The sequence below is a fragment of the Rattus norvegicus genome, chromosome 11, assembly GCF_021556685.1.
Source record: "Rattus norvegicus strain SHRSP/BbbUtx chromosome 11, alternate assembly SHRSP_T2T, whole genome shotgun sequence".
NCBI classification, from domain to species: Eukaryota; Metazoa; Chordata; class Mammalia; order Rodentia; family Muridae; genus Rattus; species Rattus norvegicus.
Genome location: NC_141544.1, coordinates 30,565,926 through 30,583,416, shown reverse-complemented (window position 1 = coordinate 30,583,416; position 17,491 = coordinate 30,565,926). Strand labels below are relative to the sequence as shown.

The 17,491-nt window shown below is 42.4% G+C and overlaps 1 long non-coding RNA gene and 1 pseudogene across 1 annotated transcript in view; one reads left to right on the top strand and one right to left on the bottom strand.

Annotated features, from left to right (window-relative positions):
• The first annotated feature begins 1,270 nt into the window (after window positions 1–1,270).
• Window positions 1,271–17,491, top strand: part of LOC120095595 (uncharacterized) — a 34,758-nt gene continuing 18,537 nt past the window's right edge. Inside the window, exons 1-2 of the long non-coding RNA XR_015632989.1 lie at window positions 1,271–1,345; window positions 4,019–4,049. This is a non-coding gene — a long non-coding RNA (uncharacterized LOC120095595). The remainder of the gene's footprint in view (window positions 1,346–4,018; window positions 4,050–17,491) is intronic.
• LOC148002478 (histone deacetylase 1 pseudogene) lies at window positions 5,685–6,231 on the bottom strand (annotated as a pseudogene).

Sequence of the window (17,491 nt, the reverse complement as noted above, 5' to 3'; positions counted from 1 at the left end):
AAAACTTACCTGAGACATGGGCTTCATTCCTGACAGTCTTGCGATAGATTGCACATTCATTCATCTCCCAACCTTCACATTTCAAATTTCTGTGTTTAAACACTCACTCCCCCAGTGTACATTACGAACTAGGAGGTCAGACATTAGAGGGTGATTAGATCTTGAAAGCAGAGTCTCCTGTGAATGGATCAGAGGTCCACAAGGCCCCAAGAACTGCCATGTTATTGTGTGGTGTGTATCTATCCTCCCTGAACTGAAGCATCACTTTGTGGAGGGAGGAGGAAGGCTCAGGAAGCTAACGAGAGTCCCAAGGCTCTTTAGGCTCTTCCCTGAGATTTTAAAATCAGCACAGTTGCTAAGCAGAGAGAACTCAACAGAGCTGCCTGCAAGTGGGTCAGGGATGTCTGGGGATGCAGCCTTTGTGAGGCATCACCATGTACCCAGTAGGCCTTTTAGCAGATGTGGCTACCTTGGTACATGCTCATAGGCTCAGTAAATAGTTCACCAGGCTTGACTAGAATGGAGTCATCTCTTCATTCTGTCTGGGAGGTCAGAGGAAAAGTTGCAGGAGACTTTATCTCTTTACACTATGCGGATCCAGGTGACTGAATCAGTTCCTGGGGCTGAGTAGTAGGTGCCATATCTACAGAACCATTTTGCTAGTCCAAAGAGACCTTATTTTTTGCGTCTTATTTTCCTACTTGTGATAGCTAGCTCTCTGTGTGAATGAGGCTTTGGCGCACACAATAAAAAGTAGAATGCTTCTATATCTATTATTATCTCCAGATTACAGTCATATTTGGTTTTATTTTAGAATAATTTTGTTGGTGACATTGGGGGCTTAGATGCAGGGCCCCAGGCATGCTAAGCACGTGGCCTACACCACTGCTACCTACAGTCTCACAGACACATTTGAAAGGAGTTTTCTTGTATATGAGGATGTACAAAGAGGAAACTGAGAAAACTATTTCCAAGTTAATCTGAGGTGCAAAACCGTGTTTGTTACCTAATGATGCTCACAAACTGAGATACGGTGGCTATATTTGTGAAGGCTGATCGTTATGCTAAAAAGTTGGGAAATGATGTAAAGCCTTACTAGATGACACTGGATTTCATGTAATTATGTAAGGTCTCCTCTTCCAGGTAATCCTGCACATGGTTCTCCATGTATGATGGCCCAATTTAAAGTTTTCAACCTGACTCTGGTTTGTAAGAGATAGGCATTCCGTAGAAATTGTACTTTGAACTTCGAGTTTTGGTCTTTCCCCAGGTTACCCAGATGTAGTTCTCTTCTCTCCTGCTATGATGGACAGCCACAGGGAGTCAGGGGCTGCCAGCCTGTTTGGTAAGTCAAGAGTAGTAAACACATTTATGATATATTCCACATACTATCAATTTATTCAGAGTGAAACTCCCTTTGTAAGTTGAGAATTATGTTTTTCCTTCTTTCTCTTTAAAAAAAAAAAGTGTTAGAGGTTAAAATCCGAGACTTTCTTAAAAGAGCAAGAAGGAAAGACGCCAGCCTGGGCTTCAGAGTGGGTTCCAGGTCAGCCAGGGCTATTCAGAGAAATCCTGTCATGAAAAACCAAATCAGATCAAACTAACCAACCAGCTAACCAACCAAACAACAAACAAACTTTCTGGGAATGGATCTGGCATTAAGAAAAGACAAGAAGATTTAAAGCTGTTAGTGAGAAGCCAAACAACAGATTTTTCCCTCCCCTTGTTCTTTTGGCCAGTAAACAGTAATTGACTCTATGGTGACCTTCCTCATTGTCATTTTGTAAACATTCTAAGTTTGCAAAATAAATCTGAGGAAAAAACTGATCTTTTGCACCAACGCAATTCTATTCTCTGTACCTTTGGAGCTGGGAGCGTCTTTTTCATAATCTGTTTCTCAGGGGGAAGGCTCAGAGGGCTGTGAAGATACAACAACACAGCACAAAACTCGTGCAAAGAGGAAGGGAAACATATATCGTTGACAGAAACTCAGCCTTCCTGATGCACGAATGTATGTTAGGTGCAGACACAGGCACAGATACCCAGTCAGTGCTACCTGTGTTCATTCGGTTTTGCCATTTCCACTTCAGATGCTGTCATTTCTGCCTCAGATGCTCCCATTACTTCCTGCCTTACCTCCAGTAGATGTTTCTTTTCTCTCACATTTGTTCGCGTCATGCCCACGTGGCTGGTCTTCCATTCCATGCAGCGTTTGCTTGCTTCACTTTCACTTCAGCTAACTCTCACCCACCTGGGCGTCTGAGTGAACCAGTTCTCCCAAGGCTCTTGATCAGCCTTTCTATTGTGAATCAAAATGGACCCTTAGGTTTTGTAGGATTTATCAAATGCCTTCACCTTGTAGACATAATTTGTTCTGTGTGTTCTTAATGTTCTTGTCTGATAGAACGATAACTCCATTGCCTGCCCAGTGGTTCTTCATGGCCATTCAAGGGATCTTATCTCTCAGGGTTAACTCGTTGGCAAATGAAGGAGGTGGGGGCTAGAGCAGCTGTTCTCATCTTTGCGCATGGCAAAGCATCTGACAAACTTTAGAAAATGATTGTTGGTGACCAAATTAGAGAATTAGGTGAGATGCCCTTCATGTAAGATGTTTTTGTTTTTGTTTTTTGTTTTTTTTTTGTTTTTTTTTTTTTTTGTTTTTGGTTCTTTTTTTCGGAGCTGGGGACCGAACCCAGGGCCTTGCGCTTCCTAGGCAAGCGCTCTACCACTGAGCTAAATCCCCAACCCCCATGTAAGATGTTTTAATTGAGAATAATCTAATGTCTAAAAGGCAAAAAGTATCCAAAGGAACAGAGAAAGGAGGGTGAAGGAGAAATGCAGGGAAGATGTGCTGTCCTCAAAAGAACTGGAAATTCAATGTGGGTGGCAAGGATGGAGAAGTCAAGTGGGGATATAAACTGTGAAAGGTCACATCTGAACTTTGCTTATCTAAGTATCTTTCTCCCTAGACATAAACAGAATTGCTTCGCCTTCTATTCATTTATAAGATCTTATTAGTCAATTATTTTCAATAATTTATACTACAGGAAAGAAATTGGCTTACAACATTCTTATAGCAAATCCCTAGTCTGATGAAACTTTTATTCACATAATATAATTTCTAAAATTCTTATTCAGGGGTCCAGAGAGATAGATGGACAAGAGCACCTTTTTCTCTTGCAGGGATCTGGGTTTGGGTTTGAACATCCATGTGGTGGCTCACAACCATTAGTAACTCCATTCCAGGAGATCTGGTACCTTCTTCTGCCCTTTTCTGATACCACATGCATGCTTGATACATATACATACTTAAAGGGAAAATACTCACATATGTAAAGATTAAAAAAGTATACATATTTTCCCCAATATATTTTGCCAATATGGGCAAAACATGACACCTAGTAAAGATGGTAATGTATTTGGTCTGTTGATTTTAAAAATATATTCTGCTAAGCCCAGATATCAACTTACCAGTTTTCTACAGTGTAGTTTTTCCTTGAGGCACATGTGAGGTCACCGAGCTGCCATGTTCCTTGTTAGAGGTGAAGGAATTGTATTGATCACTTCTTTGTCTGTCATGGACAGCAGAATCACACATATAGACTGGGATATATGCTAGGGTGACACACAGTATCAAACAGAGGGGGGAGTGCTCAAGTTCTAGGTCAGTCAGGCAAATGTGTAGTTCATCATTTTCTGCTTATGAGGAGAAGCATTCAGGCTTCTTTTTCATTGTTTTTGGACATGTGAATTCAGACCCAGGAAAGGAAAATCACCCGATATTAACTGTTATCCCTTCTCAGAATCTGGATTCAATTAAAGGAATAAATGGTGGAATTTATTATAGGTAAACAAACTGTTATTATTTCAGAAATCAAAGATTATTAATACTATTGCTATAATTTATTAAAAATTTATTTTATTTTAAAAAAGTATACATGAAAAATATTATTCATCTTTTTGTACCCACCCAGTCTATCATTGCCTAAAGTTTGACTTTTATTTTTATTTCTTGCAGTCCTATGAACTGAACTATGGACCTTGCACAGGTTAGTCTAATAATTGAGGGTTATAGTTCCTGCATTTAAATTTTGTCTTATCTCAAATAATAATTCCTTATTTTTTATGTTAGTGGTCATTTGGCTATTTTGTTTTTCTTTACAGACATCTTATACGTAGAACAACTTGTTCTCTCTCTCTCTCTCTCTCTCTCACACACACAAACACAGACAGACATACAGACACACAAACACATATACAGACACACACAGATACACAGACATATACAAATACACACGAACACAGGCACATAGAAACTCAGATAAACACACAGAGACATGTAGAGACATACACGGAGACACACACAGCCACATGCACAGGCACACAGACACACGCACACAGACACACGCACACAGACGCACAGGCACAGACGCACAGGCACAGACGCACGCGCACAGACGCACACGCGCACAGACGCACACGCGCACAGACGCACACGCGCACAGACGCACACGCGCACAGACGCACACGCGCACAGACGCACGCGCACAGACGCGCGCACAGACACGCGCACACACACACAGGCACAGACACAGACACACACAGGCACAGACACAGACACACACAGGCACAGACACACACAGGCACAGACACACACAGGCACAGACACACACAGGCACAGACACACACAGGCACAGACACACACAGGCACAGACACACACAGGCACAGACACACACAGGCACAGACACACACAGGCACAGACACACACAGGCACAGACACACACAGGCACAGACACACACACACACACACACTAATCAGTCTGTACTGAAGGACTGTCAATTATGGGGCATGATGGTATCTACCTGATCACATCTCTGTTATTCCCAGTCCCTGTCTTCCTTTCTCTGCATCTTTCTCTTCTTTTGCTGCTTCTATTATAAATCACTCACTAAACTCATACTGATTTCTAGCTCCCTTATAACTTATAATTTACAATACTTGCTTTATTTTTATTTTAAATCAAAGCATTTCAAATGATTTTGTATTATTTTCTGCTTTAATAATGTTGACTGCCCAGACTATAGTAATATAAGTAACTACGAAGGCAGAGAAAATATCCTGACCAACAATATATTAAAAACACCATAAAGGAGATAGTCTTGATAATGATTATAATGTTAAAAATGTTGACTTATTTTAAGTGCTACATGGGGCGGCATATGGCAGCTTCTATCTGTAATCGTGATTCGTTGGATCTAAGCAGGGTTGTGAGTTTGTAACCAGCTATAAAGTAAGAGTCTTTGAAACAAAAATGACTGTTCAGTAAGTCGATGTGCATGGTACTGGTGTTAGTGTCCTATAGACCAGTCTGGTGGAATTCATGGTGCATGTGCACATCTACACATGCTTCAATATCTTTTTGTTTGTTTTGCTTTTACAGAAATGTGCTGTTTTATCCTACATTTATTACAAAGAGTCTCACAAAAAGAAAATATCTCAAAAAGGGTGCCAGGCTAACAACCTCTACCTGAAGAACTGGGGGAAGACGGGGCAATGGAAGTTTTTCTGCTTGCCCAAGACCAGTGGGACGATATAGACAGAACCAATCTAAAAATGGCTGGTATTATCCAAGCCTGAAAACCGGTCATGGAACACTGAGTCACCCCCTTTTAGAAAGCATAATCAGGGCCTCTTGACAGACCTGCTAAGTAGGCTTGGCAGTTCAGGTTTTTGTCTTCTGGAAGTTTTCTTTCCACTTACAATATCAATGTCAACATCTAGCACCCTCTTCTGATACTTTAGCAGCTCTAGGATGGTGAAGAGGATATCGTTGGCATAACAGAAGCCTGATGCTTCAGACTTCTTTGCATGGTGCAGGCCCCCAGCCCAGTTCACAGCGATGTTTGTCTGCTGATTATTGAGTTTCACAGCACTTGTGACAGAGCCACCCACGGACAACTGATGGAACTCAAACAAGTCCTCAAATACTGGCCAGTCTTCCTCACCAGTGATGAATCTCTGCATCTGCTTTCTGTATTTAGACATATTATCTGGGCGAATAGAACACAAGAATTTAATGTAGTCATCACTGTGGGACTTGGTCATCTCCTCAGCATTGGCTTTGTGAGAATGAGAGATTTCCCTTTTTTTCCCTTTTTTTTTTTTTTTTTTTGGTGAAGATGTAGTTGAGCAGCAAATTATGAGTTATGTGGATTTGGTGAGGCGTCATTGGGTGCCCTGCTCACAATAGTAGTTTCCAACATCTTGTAATAGTAGTAGTAATAGAAAATCCCATGGCGGAAGAGAGTGCAGACCATCCTGAGACCGCAGGACAGACTGCCACTTCTGCCCACCTCTGCCTGCATCCCTCGTGTAAGAGGACACTGCATAGTGCCTCTGGACATGGGAATATAGAAACAGTCAGCTCCATGTTCTCCTGGCTGCCTCTTCTCCCTCTTCCCATTTGTCAAAAGGTTTTAGAGGGAGGAGGAGATAGAGCCAGGCGGAGAAGCCTCAGAGAGAACATGGAGGCTGATATTAAGATTCCTCTCTGATGAGGGTGAGAGCTGAACCCTCAGAAGTGTGGACACTCCTGAGAAGTCAGAGGAGGCTACCCTCTGCTCACATTCCAGACCCAAGAGGGAATCTCCTAGTGCCAACTTTGCCCTCTGGGTGCAAGGACCTACAAGCATTCAGGGGCAGGACCCTTTGATTCCTGCCCGCGCCTAGAGCTGGACGACAGTCTCCAGGAGCACCCTACACACCTGAGAGCAGAGGTAAGATCCACTTTTCTGCTACCAAGTGACCTGCCTGGTGGATTCAGAACATACAGAGACAGAAGTCCTCTGGATCAGGGCACTTCCTGTTTCTGACTCTGCCCAGAAGTGAACTGATAGCATCCCACACTTCCCTGCACCCAAATCCTGTGGGGAAGAGAGCTGAACACCCAGGAGTGCAGACATCCTGAGACCACAGGACAGACTGCCACTTCTGCACACCTCTGCCTGCATCCCTAGTCCAAGGGAAAACAGCGTAGTGCCTCTGGACACAGAGATATAAGAACAGTCAGCCGCTGGTACCCATGGTTCTGGTCTGCACCCAGGACAGAACTGAACTGGCCAAACAGCTCTCTGCACCCAATGTGGACACTCCTGAGAAGTCAGAGGAGACTACCCTCTGCCCACATTCTAGACCCAAGAGGGAATCGCCTAGTGCCAACTTTGCCCTCTCAGAAGATGGAAAGATCTCTCATGCGCATGGATTGGCAGGATTAATATAGTAAAGATGACCATTTTGCCAAAAGCAATCTACAGATTCAATGCAATCCCTACCAAAATTCCTACTCAATTCTTTATAGAGAAAGAAAGAGCATTTTGCAAATTCATTTGAAATAACAAAAAACCCAGGATAGCGAAAACTATACTCAACAATAAAAGAACTTCTGAGGGAATCACCATCCCCTGACTTCAAGCAGTATTACAGAGCAATATTCATAAAAACTATATGGTATTGGTACAGAGACAGGCAGATCAGTGGAACAGAATTGAAGACCCAGAAATGTACCCACACACCTATGGTCACTTGATCTTTGACAAAGGAGCTAAAATCATCCAATGGAAGAAAGATAGCATTTTCAGCAAATGGTGCTGGTTCAACTGGAGGTCAGCATGTAGAAGAATGCAGATTGGATTCATTCTTATCACCCTGTACAAAGTTTAAGTCCAAGTGGATCAAGGACCTCCACATCAAACTAGATACACTCAGACTAATAGAAGAAAAAGTGGGCACTGGGGAAAATTTCCTGAACAAAAACACCAATGGCTCATGCTCTAAGATCAAGAATTGACAAATGGGACCTCATAAGACTGAAAAGCCTCTGTAAGGCAAAAGACACTGTCATTAGAACAAAACAGCAACCAACAGATTGGGAAAAGATCTTTACCAATCCTACAACTGATAGAGGGCTAATATCCAAAATATACAAAGAACTCAAGAAGTTAGACTCCAGAGAGCCAAATAACCCTATTAAAAATGGGGTACAGAGTTAAACAAAACATTCTCAGCTGAGGAATATCGAATGGCCAAAAAGCACCTAAAGAAATGTTCAACATCTTTAGTCATTAGGGAAATGCAAATCAAAACAACCCTGAGATTCCACCTCACACCAGTGAGAATGGCTAAGATCAAAAACTCAGGTGATAGCAAGCAGATGCTGGCGAGGATGTGGAGAAAGAGGAACACTCCTCCATTGTTGGTGGGATTGCAGACTGGTAAAACCATTCTGGAAATCAGTCTGGAGGTTCCTCAGAAAATTGGACATTGAACTGCCTGAGGATCCAGCTATACCTCTCTTGGGCATATACCCAAAAGATGCCTCAACATATAAAAGAGACACGTGCTCCACTATGTTCATCGCAGCCTTATTTATAATAGCCAGAAAATGGAAAGAACCCAGATGCCCTTCAACAGAGGAATGGATACAGAAAATGTGGTACATCTACACAATGGAATACTACTCAGCTATAAAAAACGAGTTTATGAAATTCGTAGGCAAATGGTTGGAACTGGAAAATATCATCCTGAGTGAACTAACCCAATCACAGAAAGACATACATAGTATGCACTCATTGATAAGTGGCTATTAGCCCAAATGCTTGAATTACCCTAGATCCCTAGAACAAACGAAACTCAAGACGGATGATCAAAATGTGAATGCTTCACTCCTTCTTTAAATGAGGAAAAAGAATACCCTTGGCAGGGAAGGGAGAGGCAAAGATTAAAACAGAGACTGAAGGAACACCCATTCAGAGCCTGTCCCACATTTGGCCCATACATATACAGCCACCCAATTGGACTAGATGGATGAAGCAAAGAAGTGCAGACCGACAGGAGCCGGATGTAGATCGCTCCTGAGAGACACAGCCAGAATACAGCAAATACAGAGGCGAATGCCAGCAGCAAACCACTGAACTGAGAATAGGTCCCCTATTGAAGGAATCAGAGAAAGAACTGGAAGAGCTTGAAGGGGCTCGAGACCCCAAAAGTACAACAATGCCAAGCAACCAGAGCTTCCAGGGACGAAGCCACTACCTAAAGACTACACATGGACTGACCCTGGACTCTGACCCCATAGGTAGCAATGAATATCCTAGTAAGAGCACCAGTGGAAGGAGAAGCCCTGGGTCCTGCTAAGACTGAACCCCCAGTGAACTAGTCTATGGGGGGAGGGCGGCAATGGTGGGAGGGTTGGGAGGGGAACACCCATAAGGAAGGGGAGGGGGGAGGGGGATGTTTGCCCGGAAACCGGGAAAGGGAATAACACTCGAAATGTATATAAGAAATACTCAAGTTAATAATAAAAAAAAAATGGGGTACAGAGTTAAACAAAACATTCTCAGCTGAGGAATATCGAATGGCTAAAAAGCACCTAAAGAAATGTTAAACATCTTTAGTCATTAGGGAAATGCAAATCAAAACAACCCTGAGATTCCACCTCACACCAGTGAGAATGGCTAAGATCAAAAACTCAGGTGATAGCAAGCAGATGCTGGCGAGGATGTGGAGAAAGAGGAACACTCCTCCATTGTTGGTGGGATTGCAGACTGGTACAATCATTCTGGAAATCAGTCTGCGGGTTCCTCAGAAAATTGGACATTGAATTACCTGAGGACCCAGCTATACCTCTCTTGGGCATATACCCAAAAGGTGCTCCAGCATACAACAAAGACACAAGCTCCACTGTGTTCATAGCAGCCTTATTTATAATAGCCAGAAGCTGGAAAGAACCCAGATGCCCTTCAACAGAGGAATGGATACAGAAAATGTGGTACATCTACATAATGGAGTATTACTCAGCTATGAAAAACAATGACTTCATGAAATTCATAGGCTAATGGAATGAACTAGAAAATATCATCCTGAGTGAGGTAATCCAATCACTGAAAAACACACTTGGTATGCACTCAATGATAAGTGGATATTAGCCCAAAAGCTCGAATTACCCAAGATGCAATCCACAGACCACAGGAAGCTCAAGAAGGATAACCAAAATGTGGATGCTCCCACTCCTTAAAAGGGGAAAAAATATCCATAGGAAGGGAATATGGAAGCAAAGTGACTGAAGGAATAGCTGTTCAGAGCCTGTCCTGCATGTGGCCCATATATATATATAGTCACCAAAACTAGATAAGATTGATGAAGCTAAAAAATGCATGCTGAAAGGAACTGAATATAGATCTCTCCTGAGAGACACATCCAGAGCATGTCAAATACAGAGGTCAATGCTAGCAGCAAACCACTGAACTGAGAACAGGACCTCCTTGTGGGGGAATTAGAGGAAGGATTGAAAGAGTTGAAGGAGCTTGCAACCCCATAAGAACAACAATGCCAACCAACCAGAGCTTCCAGGGACCAATCCACTACTGAAAGACTATACATGTACTGACCCAGGGCTCCAACTGCATATGTAGCAGAGAATAGCCTTGTTGGGGCACCAGTAGAAGGGGAAGCCCTTGGTCCTGCCAAGGTTGGACCTCCAGTGCAGGGGAATATGGGGAGGGCAGTAAGGGGGATGGATGGGGAGAATACCCATATGGGGGAGGGGATGGGAATAGGGGCAGGGATGGGAATGGGGGCTTATGGACAGGAAGCTGCGAAAGGGAATAACAAATGTTCATAAAAATAATTCTCCCTGCACATTTACAGGTTGTTATGAATATTCTTAAGGGATGGATGTGTTCAGAGTTTTGTTTGTCTAGATGAGCAAATTATATCTTATCAATTGGATCAGAGGTTATTGTGTTGTGTGTTCTTTCATGTGGCGATTTAAGTTTAAGAGGATTTTGGTGGTGGAGACACTGGCCCTCCATGGAATTGGGATGTGTATGTTTGGCATGGTGGCAACCTGCCTTGGGGACTAGATAGGTAGAGAGATTGTTGCCAGGCTCAGAGAGAAGCCTTCAGCAGTGTGATATGGGATAGAGCAGAGTGGGTGGGAGACTTTGACTGAGATGAAAATATATACCAGATATTTTGGGGCACTGTGGTACCAGATCTTGTGCGGGGGGAAAAAGACAACATTTTATTTTTTATAATTTTATAGCAACAGATAAAGAATTTTTATTACCAATACAAGTGTAATGATCTTAGCTCAGAAGAATTGAAAAATGTAATGAGACCTGGTGAAGACACACTGATTATAAATATGTATGAAGGAAGGGAGTCTCAACTTCAGAGGCTTGCCCTATACAAGATTTCAGTCAACAACAGGGCATGATATCACGTGATTATTTGTCTAAGTCATTATTTGTGAGGGCTTGATGTTTGCAGCATGAGGACTGCTTTTGCATATGTTTCTTAGGACATGCCCCTATCATTAGCGAAATGAGTTATCTGTTAGCAATTCCTCTAGGCTCTGCCCAACAGTTACCAAGCCATATCTTGTATCTCTGCCTACTCCTCTTCTCACTCCCCATTCTCCCCCTCCTCTCCTTCTTCTCCTTCTTCTCCTTACCCCTCCTCTCCCTTTTCCTCTTCTTCTACTTCTTCCTCCCCTCCTTGTCTTCCTCTTCCTCCCCCCTCCTCTTCTTCCCACTCTCTTTCCCTCTCTCCCTCCTGAGTACTGGAAACAGAGCCAGGCATGTTGGCACACACCTTACTCCTAGTCCTTGAGAGCAGGCAGGAGAATAAAGGTCATCTTTGGCTACGTAGTAAGTTACAGGCTGGATTTGAAGATATTAGACCTTCTCTCAAACCAGAGAACAAAGCAAACAGCAATAACAACTGTAAATGTATCTCAGCCAACTTCCCCGTATATAAAGAGTGGCTGTTTGTATAGCAGAGCGAAATGATAAAATACAACTACTAATAAAAACAACGAAAAATAAAGTAATTAAAAAAAACAAAACAAAAAACTAATGCTGCAGCAAAGGAAAATAGAAGTGCAGAAACCAGGAGAAGAGAATTCGAGCTCTCTAGAGGGGAATCTAACCACTGTGAAGGCCTGCTCTGACCAGAGACAAGTCATGGCTTTCAGAATCTTGGCAGACTGCTAGAGTTGGCAGGCTATGCTGAAAGGTGTGCTCAAAACAACTTGATATAATTTCTGAAAGCAGACTGGGGTGGGGGGGTAGTGGTTCTTGTAGCTGTCAGGGCCTTTGTTTGGCTGAAGACCCAATCTATAATAGCAGGGTGGAGAGAGGAGCTGTGGGTTTGTTTTTGTTTTTTTTTTTTTTTTTTTGTTGTTGTTGTTTTCAAGCACTCCTACTCAGTGCCAGATAAAGCTGAATGGATGAGAGCAGACCTGTCCACGAGGGATTTTCCTGAGGTGTGTTTTGTAAAACCTCCTTTCCACCTTCACTGTGAAAACCCCTGCAATGTTTATATTCTCGCCAAGGTTTTGCATGGGAGGATTCTGGAAAACCTCAATGGCAAGCTGGGTTCATAAATCCTGGCACTAACAGACAAGGGCCAAACACCAAGCCAGCTGTATGACTTGGTCCTTCTCCTTTAAACTAAGGCCATTTGAAATAGGAGTTATCTTGGGAAAGTCCTTGCCACACTTTTGACCAACGTTCTAGTGACCTACACAAATGACAGGCTTCCCAATTTCAATACAGGCAAATGTAAAAGGAAAGGCAAAGATGTTTCAAGAACCAAAGACCACAAGCCAGCAAGCATAAAGGAACTATCCAACTTTATAAAAGCAACAAACACTTGAGAAAGGGAAGCCATGTAATTCTCCAATGACGGCAAAAGCGCAAGAAAAATCACTTCCTTTATTAGATAGAGGGCAATGATCCTGTGCTGCTAGGAGAAGCAAGGCAGAGTTTTCTTTATTTAAAAATCCAAGTAAGCATTAGCATTGCTTGAAAAATCACAATTCTCAGAATTTACTCTAAAAATAAGCCAGGTACTTCTATAAGAAATGTACCACAAAGAATTTTGATTGTCGAATGGCTTAGCTTGATAAGGGCTGGGGAGAGCTCAGCGTGAGGCAGTGGCTAAATGATTTGTGGTCTAGCACATTAAAGAGTGCTATGCATTGTCAGTGATGGTGTGACTGACAAGTTGTTTGCCAAGATGGACAAGTTCTTAGGATCTGTAAAGTTTTACAAATGCAACGTACTAACAATGCATATTTCTGACACTGGTTTCCTAAGATTTCTGTGTATCTGCCTCAGAGACACAGAGAACATAATCCCGTGGACCAATTTCTTACCTGGAGCTTCAGATTCTGTACATACATGTGTATATTCAACATGTAGTCATTACGTGTGTATAAGTTTAGGAGGTGGAACTGTGGTGAATTATAACAATGTCTGTACTGTATGTACCTATTCTTTAAGGGAGAGATGACTAACTTTGGTGAGGATGATGATGACAATAACAATAATGAAAAGGTGAGCCTGAAAACATAATGATCTCACTTTACTTCCCATAATTTGGAACCTTTCATATTTAAGATGTGGCAGTTGGCTTCCCTGAAACCCTTAGGGACCTGCCTCTTTCCTTGTAGCTTTTGGAATGAAAAGCTGTGGGGAAGGAAGATTCACTCCTTCCTGAGAGCCTCAGGTGTATTTACAAGTAAGAGCACATTTGTTTTGGCATCTGTTCTGACAAAGTCTCAGAAGGGAATTTCAGTGTGTGATTCTGAGAAGTGAACAAAGGAATGGAGAAAGAGCTGGAGGAAAGCTGCTGGGAACGTGTGTACATAAACACTCAGATCGAGTGCACAGAAACACACTCAGACAGAGTGCTTATCACACTCAGAGGGAGTGCACATAAACACTCAGACAGGGCACAGAAACACACTCAGACAGAGTGCTTATCACACTCAGAGGGAGTGCACATAAACACTCAGACAGTGTGCACAGAAACATCGGACAGTGTGCACAGAAACATGCTCAGAGGGCACAGAAACACACTCGGATGGAGTGCTCATACACACACTCAGAGGGCACAGAGGCACACTCAGACGGAGTGCCAAAAATGGGCCAGAACGCAAGCCCAGAGGTGGTCAAATCACCTATGTTGCTTTTTCTACATGTCTGACAAGCTGACTTATTTTTAAAATTTTTATTCTGGAAGCATGTGTGTGCTGGGCAGGGGGAAATGTGAATGCTAAAATATGGGTGTGGAGATCAGAGGACAAGTTATAGGAGTCAGTTCTTTCCCTCTACCATGTCGGTGTCAGGGATCAAACTTGGGTTCTCAGGCGTGGGCAGGCATCCTCTGTGGCAAGCACCTTTACCCATTGAGCTCCCTCACTCACCAGCCTGAGGTACTCTTAATGTAAACCTGAGTAAAGTGCAACTCTTTAAAATACCCTTCCATGCGGCTGTCTCTAGAGATGAACAAATACTCTTACAGTTTCAGGGAGTGAGAAACACAGATTAAGTACATTAGTCACATAGATCGATGTCCAACCAGAAATTTGCTGTGCTGGAGAATTGTTCATGTGTATGTGTGTGTGTGTGTGTGTGTGTGTGTGTGTGTGTGTGTGTGTGTGTGTGTGTGCGCGCGCGCGCGCGCGCGCGTGTGGAAGTCAGAGGGAAACATTGGGCATCATTTCTTAGGTTCTATATACCTTGGTTTTTTTTTTTTTTTTTTTTTTTGAGTCAGACTGTCTCTCTTGCCTGGAACTCCTACTGAATAAGGCTGGCTGTCCTTTCATTGAGATCTTCTTTCAAAGATCTGCCAATCTTTGACTCCCCAAGCATCACAAGATTATACGAGGTTATAGGCACAAGCTACCAGGCCCAGATTTTTACCTTGGTTTCTGGGGACAGAATTTGGATCCTGATGATTGCAAGCACATAGTCTACCAACTAAGCTATCCTTTGAGCCTAATTAAAACATCTTTTAAGGAACAGAAAGTTATAGTTAGTCTAGAAAGAGAAGCCGGTTGAGTTTGAACCGTGGATTAGAGAAAGGAGGAACGAATCTTGCTGAGAACAAACCTTATCAGCAGGCGAGTCTGTAGGTGTACTTTGACCAGCTGGCTGATTAGACCAGGAAGTAATATAACCTGCTCTGTGTGTGTATGTGCAAGCAGTGACTGGGTAAAGTGACTCTGACACATGCACACTTGCTCAGACACTCTTGGTAGCAGTGACTCTAAACTGCCGGTGACTTTGCCTACATTTGGATTTGATAGTTAATAATAGAGCCATTCGTTACTTTAAAAAGAAATATTAAAACAACCTACTTGAATGGGTGAGATAGAGCAAGAAATTTACCAAAATGCTTTCTCGCTAGGCTCTGAGAGCTCGATAGTGAGAGGAAGTGATTGGGCAGATGGAGAGGGAGGATGGTAACTTCTGTTATCTATGCTTTTGACCACTAATTAAAAAAAATTGCTGGTTATCCCAAAGAGCTTAATATTTTACCATTTTTTTCATGCTTGAAATTCCTTATCACATATGTCGTCTTCATTTCCTGTAGAGGGAGGAAGGGATAGAATTGAGAGATAAACTAGATGGTGAGAGCAGCTTAGTGGCCATAGAATCCCTTTCCTTCTTTAGGTGTATGATTGCTGTTTGGGAAATAACAATGTATGACACATAACTAGGGCAAAGGCATCACTGGTTAGCACTTCACCAAGCAACCCTGGACCAGCATCACCACAACACCTATGAAGAGATGCTGGAGGGTTTGCTGTGAAAAATATGCCAAACACATGGACTTTCTTACTCTCATCGTCTTATTCTTTTGTCTATGTTTGGAAGACTTAAGTTTTAATTTGATTCTGGGCCTTCTGAAATTCCAAAGTGAATCGTGTGTGTGTGTGTGTGTGTGTGTGTGTGTGTGTGTGTGTGTGTGTGTTGATACTTGTGTTCGCATAAGGAACTCATCAATTAACTTTAGGACCCATCAACCATGTTCTCTGAGATAGGGTCTCTCTTTGGGACCTGCAACTTCCTGATTTAGTTAGATTCACTGGCAACTTAGCTCAGGGATTCTCCTGTGTCTGTCTTTTGAGAAGACTGGTATTACAAGAATACATTATCAGCAAATGTGGGTGCTGGGGACCAGACTTATGTCCTTACACTTTCACGACATGTCCCTTATATATCTAACCAATCCACCGGCCCCACCACAGTAACTCTGATCTTCTGTAACCAAGGAACATAAATAACTTTGTTATGATTTGAGAAAGTTACTGTAAAAGGTTACTAGCTAAAAATATAAAAAGATGTATACCACAAAAGAGATGATATTGACTTAAGTGGGACCCCTAACCAGAAAGTAAGATAACCCCAGAGTAAAAAGATATAAAGGAGTGAGTGCAGCAGAGAAAACATGAGCAACAGAAAACCTGAAACTGATCCATACAAATATGGTTCTAGAGGTCACTAGGTTTCTCCGATGAGGAGGGAGAAGCGTGTAGAATTGTCACCTGTTGTAGAAGTTAGACTCTGTCCTGATCCCTTCCATAGAGCATCAGAAGGCTGAATCAGAGGTTGAGATGTTGTTATTCTCTACACAGAAACTTAGATCCTGGATAGAACAGCAAATCCCAACCACTCATGCCCAGAGAACTAATCTCATGACAGTAAGCCTTGCCTGGAAATTAGTCACCTGTGTTCTGGGGTGGGTCTTGGCTTGCCCATCTGGTGACAACCACACTGTCGACCTACTTTTGTTCCCTCTGCCAGACAGAAAGGATTGTAACACATTTTAAAACCAATGTAAAAAAAAAATTCCTGCAGTTATCCACTTGATCTTAAAAATGAAATATTTTCAAATTGCAGAGTTAAACAACCTTGCCAACTTAAACAAAACCGTAAACAATTAAGAGTTCAATTGGCAAGGGACTAATTTATTATAATACTTTTCTAAGTGGTCAACAAGTTAATTTCTTGGAGTAGACCAAACCTGGGCTTTTGCCAAGGAGGAAAGAAATCCATTCCTTCTTAAACATTTGGTTTGCCTTCTGTGAGCAGAAAGCCTTGCTTGGGTAGGAAACATTGTATTCAGTTTCAACTCTCTAGTGTAGTTACTTCGGTACTTTGACACAAATAATTTAACCTTTCAGACATTCAGGTCATCTGTCTGTAAAGTGGGGGTGATAGTACATCACTAGTACCTCTGGTTATGATTTAATGTTTCAGATTGTGAATAAAGGCCTTTATCAGTTGCTATGTATGATGCTGATGTGAGACCTGGCAGCCATCTTGTTTTCTTGGAGCAGAAGCTCATCCTGGAGCATGATGGGAAGGAGATATGGTCTCACTTCAGCTGTATTCACTTTTTTTTTTTTTTTTTTTTTTTTTTGAGCTGGGGACCGAACCCAGGGCTTTGCGCTTCCTAGGTAAGCGCTCTACCACTGAGCTAAATCCCCAGGCCCCTGTATTCACTTTTAACTAGGTCTGTGAGTCTGGATTAGAGATAAAGAAGGGGATCTTGAACTGGAAGTTCTGTTACTCTTTCAATAGGAAGAAAAATGAAATTCCAGGAAACAAATTCAAGAGTTTTCTCCCATGGGG